We start from the raw sequence: 6,480 nt of genomic DNA, 5'->3' as shown, positions 1-6,480 counted from the left end.
TTGATACAACTAAATTTTGAGTACAAATAGCGGTCGCCGGCATAGATTAGTATATGTAAATATGTTAATTATGTTATTACTGTAATAGATAAGAAACTCTCGGACATTTCACGTTCACGTCTCTACTGTGCTGCCCCTAGCGGACCTGCTCTCAACTAATGAGACTGTGTATACAGAATCACGCACACATACACACACACACTCACACACGCGTATGCCTGTGGGCTCTTTACCCTACAGGTAGAGTCTGTGCGGAAAGAGAAGAGTCGTGGAATGTATTGGGCCCCATACATTCCACGACTCTTCTCTTTCCGCACAGACTAACAATTTTATTATTGGAAACTAATTTATGTAGTAATCTTTGTCGTCCGTTGCATTTTCACATTTTTCAATATGTGAATGAAAACTGACATTAGTTCAAGTATAATATATAATATAATATAAGTAATAATTTACATACGTTCACAGTAACGAAAAAAAGAGGCTTAAGATCTGCGAAAAGTTAACGTGCGTGTTTCAAATAATATTCATAGGCGGTATTTTTCACCTCGTCCTACTGGTCCCAAAATGTGGTTTTCCCCATTAAAATCTCATTTATTTCTCTGCACCAATTATTAATTAAAAATATGATGCTTCGTTTTAACATAAACTTCGCCAACTCCTCGCCATGTTTTTCACGTGAAAGCACACAGCATCGGCGCGGTGCCATTGCTTTTCTTTCGTCTTGCCCGCGTTGGTTTATGTGTATCGATAAAAGCTCAATTTAATACAAATCACAAGGTTGGCTTTATATCAAATATAAAGAAATATTGGAAATATACTTATATTAAAAACCAACTTTGAAATAATTTCAAAATTTCCCGTCAAACCAAACGTCAATCGGTTTTTTTATTCGTAAAATAATACGTCAATCTGTCATTTTACGGTGTTTGCACTAGGTAGGTACATATTAAATAAGTAAGTAGTTTATTTAATATGTACCTAGTGCAAATTTCAAAATTAATTTGTTTCCTAGTTCATTTGCAACGTAAGATTAGTAACTATCTCAAAAACATTTTTTAATAAAATATGTTATTCCAGATTTCATTAAATACAATTATTTTACCTGCTATATTAAGTAGTGATGGGTAGGACATCAATTTAAAATGAGTTTGTATGAGTACCTCATTTTCTAAAATGAGGTGTTACAATGTCTTACTTCAAATGAGGTGAGGTACTAGCATATTTTCAGCGTCAACTATTCCATTAATTCCAACAGCGACAATTTTTAGGGTTCCGTAGCCAAATGGCAAAAAACGGAACCCTTATAGATTCGTCATGTCTGTCTGTCTGTCCGTCTGTCCGTCTGTCCGTCTGTCCGTCCGTATGTCACAGCCACTTTTCTCCGAAACTATAAGAACTATACTCTTCAAACTTGGTAAGTAGATGTATTCTGTGAACCGCATTAAGATTTTCACACAAAAATAGAAAAAAAACAAAAAATTTTTGGGGTTCCCCATACTTCGAACTGAAACTCAAAAAATTTTTTTTCATCAAACCCATACGTGTGGGGTATCTATGGATAGGTCTTCAAAAATGATATTGAGGTTTCTAATATCATTTTTTTCTAAACTGAATAGTTTGCGCGAGAGACACTTCCAAAGTGGTAAAATGTGTGTCCCCCCCCCTGTAACTTCTAAAATAAGAGAATGATAAAACTAAAAAAAATATATGATGTAGATTACCATGTAAACTTCCACCGAAAATTGGTTTGAGCGAGATCTAGTAAGTAGTTTTTTTTTATACGTCATAAATCGCCTAAATACGGAACCCTTCATGGGCGAGTCCGACTCGCACTTGGCCGCTTTTTTTAAGATGTATGAAAGCTTGCAGCGCTTACGCTTGTTGTCTTTAATGTGTTGTAATTGTTAACGCTTAACGTATTTTCGGTGGTGACGCGAAGCGATATTGAAGTACGTCACGTGTCGGTCTCCCTCTTTGGGTATTTCTAATTCATTGTTTCATTCTGAAAGGATTTTTGAGGGGTTCATGTCACAGAGAGGCGGTGAGTGGTACAAACTCAACGCATTTCTCGGTGGACCTTTTGTCGTTGCCATAAGGTTTGTAGTTCGGCAGTTGACAGTGTGGATCATTACTCGTTTCTTCATTTGAGACATTTGAGTTTTGAGTGTCGGCGAGCAGGCGAGCACCTAGCGCCTCGCGCGATACAGGGACTCTGTTGCGAGTTGTGAGGAGTGTATGAGTTTTGAGGGTCGCGAGACTCGCGAGTGAATTTGAACGGATGATTTAATAGAAATGAAAGAAATGGCTTTAATTATGCGACTTTAATTATAATAAGTAACTAACAGTAATTGACACTTAATCGAACAGAGTACAAGAGTAGAAGTGACATATACATGTCTATGCGTAGAGCGATCGTGTGCTAGGTGCAGTTTGCTCCTAGTTTCCAAGCAGGCGCTCGAGTGGTTTGTGTTTACATTCATCATCCTCTCCTGAACACAAACCCATTAAATCAGTGAACATTTTGTGTTTAGGTCCGTGTAGTCCTTTAGTTAGGAGATCAGCGATCATCTCCTGCGTTGGTAAGTACTGCACGGATATTTGTCCGGTGGATATCCGCTCTCGAAGAAAATGGTAGCGGACATCAATATGTTTGCTCCTCGGGTGATACATGTCGTTACCTGAAAGACTAATGGCACTTTGGTTATCACAGTATAAAACCGTAGGAATACCTGAAAGATTAGGCCAAAAATCTTCTTGTAATTGTTTTAGCCAAATACATTCTTGTGTAGCGGATGCTAATGACATGTATTCCGATTCCAATGTCGAAAGGGCTATGGTCTGTTGCTTTCGTGAGTTCCAACTCAAAGCGGCTCCTTGAAAAATAAAAATATATCCAGTGCATGACCGTCTATCTTCAGAGTCACCGGCCCAATCAGCATCGCTATATCCAACAATATTGGTGTGTTGATCACTTTTGTATGTAAGCTTTGTGTATATTGTGCCCTTTAGATATCTTAGCACTCTCTTAATAGCCATCCAATGCTCTTCTGTAGGTTGGTTATTAAATCTGCTCAGTGTGTTTACTATATAGGCTATATCAGGCCGTGTGCCTTGTGAGAGGTATAATAAGCAGCCCACTGCTTCCTGGTATGGCTTATTTCTTATAATATCTTTTTCATTTTTAGCCTTTTTAAATGTAACATTTGTTTCACATGGTGTCGACACCGGCTTGCAGTTCATCATTCCAAAGCGGGTCAATATTTTTTGTATGTAAGCCGACTGGTCAATAGAAATGTCACCGTTGTCTTCCTGTGTGATCCTGTAACCTATACAATGTTTTGCTTTGCCCAAATCTTTCATAAAGAACTTATCTTTAAGTTTATTTTTAACTTCTAGGGCTGTGTTGTAGTTGTTAAAAAAATACAGTAGGTCATCAACATAAACAGTTATAAATAATATGTCACTTTCATTTAAAATTCTAAAATATATGCAGGGATCCAATTTTGATCTTTTCATACCTATCTCAAGTAAAGCAGCATTTAATTTAAGATTCCACTGTCTGCTTGCTTGTTTAAGACCATAAATGGATTTGTTTAATTTACATACTTTTTGTCCATTTTCAAAGTATGGCGGTTGTGACATATAGATTTCCTTATCTATGTCTCCTTGTAGAAACGCTGTTATTGCATCTGTTTGATGGATTTGTAATTTGTATTTTGCGGCCAAACCAATCAAATATCTTATTGAAGTGTTCCGTACAACAGGGGCATATATTTCATTGTAGTCTATACCTCTTGCTTGCTTATAGCCTTTTATGACTAATCTTGCCTTGTGTCGCGTCACATTTCCTTTTTCATCTGTCTTTGTTTTGAATACCCACTTACACGGTATTACTTTCTTATTCTCGGGTAAGTCAACTAAAGTCCATGTATTGTTTTTTAGTAATGATTCATGTTCCTCATTCATGGCTTCTATCCACTTCTCAGCCTTGTCGCTATGAAGCGCTTCATTAAGGTCTTGTGGATCACTGTCTAGTAAACTCATGGCTGACTCACCGTTTATACAAAGATATGTTGTAGGTTCGCGTTCAGCAGGCTCTTCCCGTCGTCGTGGTCTTAGGTTCATTCGACGCGGTGGAGTAACATTTACACTTTCATTAGGTATGTATGTTTCATCAACTCCATCATCACACACTTCATATGTTTCAGATTCAGAAGTAATACAATTGTCAGTGACAGTAACATTCGGAGAACTTGAACTGCTCTGTTCATCGGATTCATCAATGTCATCTGTGTCCTGAACAACGGAGGCTCCGTTATCTTCCAGTATTGGTAAGTATACTACTTTCTTCTGTACACATTTGTCAGATGGTAAGTTATTTATTTTATTTTTATTTATTTCGTTGTTGGTATCTTCACCTTTATTTTTATTTAATTTGTTTTCTTCTTTTTCAGGTGCTGGAGGGACCTTCTTTTGTTTCACGGTGGCTTCTAAGAATACAACATCTCTGCTCATTATGGCCTGTTTGCTTTTTGGGTCTATAAATCTGTAGCCCTTTGTACATTCACTGTAACCCACGAATATTAACTCACGTGACTTTGCATCTAATTTTTGCCTTCGTTCTTTTGGAATGTGAACCATGGCCTTGCACCCGAAGATCTTCATATAGCTGAGGTCAGGCTGCTCACCGGTCCAAACTTCTTCCGGAGTAACGTCATTGAGAGCTCGAGTAGGCGAACGGTTTATGATGTGTGCCGCAGTTGCTACTGCCTCTGCCCAGTAGCAGTTCTGTAAATTAGCATTGAGAATCATACATTTAGCACGCTCTATCAAGGTTCTATTCATACGTTCGCTGAGACCATTCTGCTCCGGTGTATAAGGGTTACTAGTCTGATGCAAAATGCCATATTTTTTCATTGTTTTTTGAAAATTTTTGTTAATATATTCTGTGCCATTATCACTTCTAAAATGTTTTATTTTCTTATTTAATTCATTCTCTACTCTGTTTTTAAACTCTATAAATTTATCATGTACCTCTGATTTACTTTTCATGAAATATACAAATACTTTTCTTGAAAAATCGTCAATGAAAGTAACTATGTACCTGCAACCACTAAAAGATGCCGCCTGCATGGGTCCACATACATCAGAATGTACTAGCTCCAATAACTCTGTAGCTCTGGAACCATTGTGCGGGAATGGTTGCCTCGTCTGCTTGCCTTCTATACAAGTGATACATATGCAATTTTCTTTATTCTGTGACAATTTAACACCTGAAGTACATGCCGGTATTTTATTTACATCAGTAAAATTCAAGTGGCCCATTCTTTGGTGCCACAAGTAGGTATCATCTTCAGTTATAGCTGACATGGCATTTACTGTGTCATTATAGAGTTGTAGCCTATATGTGTCATCTATTTCATCAGCCCTTGCTATTTCTTGGCCCATTTGGTTAAATATTGTACAACCGCCTTTACTAAACTCAATCTTGCAATCAGCTTTTAATATTTTGCTTACTGACAATAAATTGGTAGCTAGGTCTGGGACATAAAGAACTTCTCTCACCAGTATCTTGTTGAATCCATCCTTAGCGGGGACTTTTATGGTCACATCACCGCAGCATTCAGCTCGGAGAAATGTATTGTCGGCAATCCTTATTGATTGTACAGGTGATGGTCTTATATTGTCCAGCCAATCACGGTGCATAGTCATATTTCTGGCTGCACCTGAGTCGACATACCAATTCATGTGATCCTGCAACAAAGCCGCTGAAAAAGCAGCTATGAAACCATTATTAAATTTTGATTTATCATTTGCAGTTTTATTATTCTTTTTGTGCCAGCATTGCTTTCCTAAATGCCCATAGCCATTGCAGTTGTAACAACGGGGACCCTTAGACTTTTTATTTTGTACGGATTGATAAGATGGCTTAGACTTAGACTTGGAGAAAAATGCTGTAGTTGTATCTTGTGCAGATGTAGATTTAACTTCTTGAAGCAATTTTGTTTTTATTAAATCTGCACTTATTTTAACTCCTGAGCTTTCAATGCCCATTATCATAGGTTTATACAAGTCCGGCAAACCAGCCAGCATTAAAGTTCCAAGCCATTCATCATCAATTTCAAAACTAATATTTCTTAATTTATGGGCTGATGTCATAATTTTATTAACATATTCTTCTATACTGTTACTTGATTCTAAGGTGGTGTTAATTAAATCTTTCAATAAACCAACCTTGCGTACTAATCCTGAGTCTTGAAAAGCATTAGAAAGATTGTCCCATACCTGTTTAGACGTAGTTGCATCTTGAATGTGTACGTATAACATGGGATCTACTAATAAAATTATCTTAGACTTAGCTTTCAAGTCTTTCTTTGTGTCGACGACGGTGCCTTCTACATAATCCCATAATTCTTCCAATTGTAGATATGCTTTCACCGCAAAACTCCATGTACACCAATTGTCTCGTCCTGTAAG

The 6,480-nt window shown here is 37.3% G+C and overlaps 1 long non-coding RNA gene across 1 annotated transcript; it reads left to right on the top strand.

The window, feature by feature from the left end:
• The first annotated feature begins 4,201 nt into the window (after nt 1-4,201).
• Nucleotides 4,202-4,520, top strand: LOC134662590 (uncharacterized). Its single transcript, XR_010098082.1, has 2 exons — nt 4,202-4,334; nt 4,458-4,520. It is a non-coding gene; the product is annotated as an uncharacterized LOC134662590 (long non-coding RNA).
• Nucleotides 4,521-6,480: the final 1,960 nt, after the last annotated feature.

The sequence above is a fragment of the Cydia amplana genome, chromosome 3 (assembly GCF_948474715.1).
Source record: "Cydia amplana chromosome 3, ilCydAmpl1.1, whole genome shotgun sequence".
Taxonomy (NCBI): Eukaryota; Metazoa; Arthropoda; class Insecta; order Lepidoptera; family Tortricidae; genus Cydia; species Cydia amplana.
Note: the sequence above shows the minus strand (reverse complement) of the source record. Positions and strands in the feature narration are given on the sequence as shown.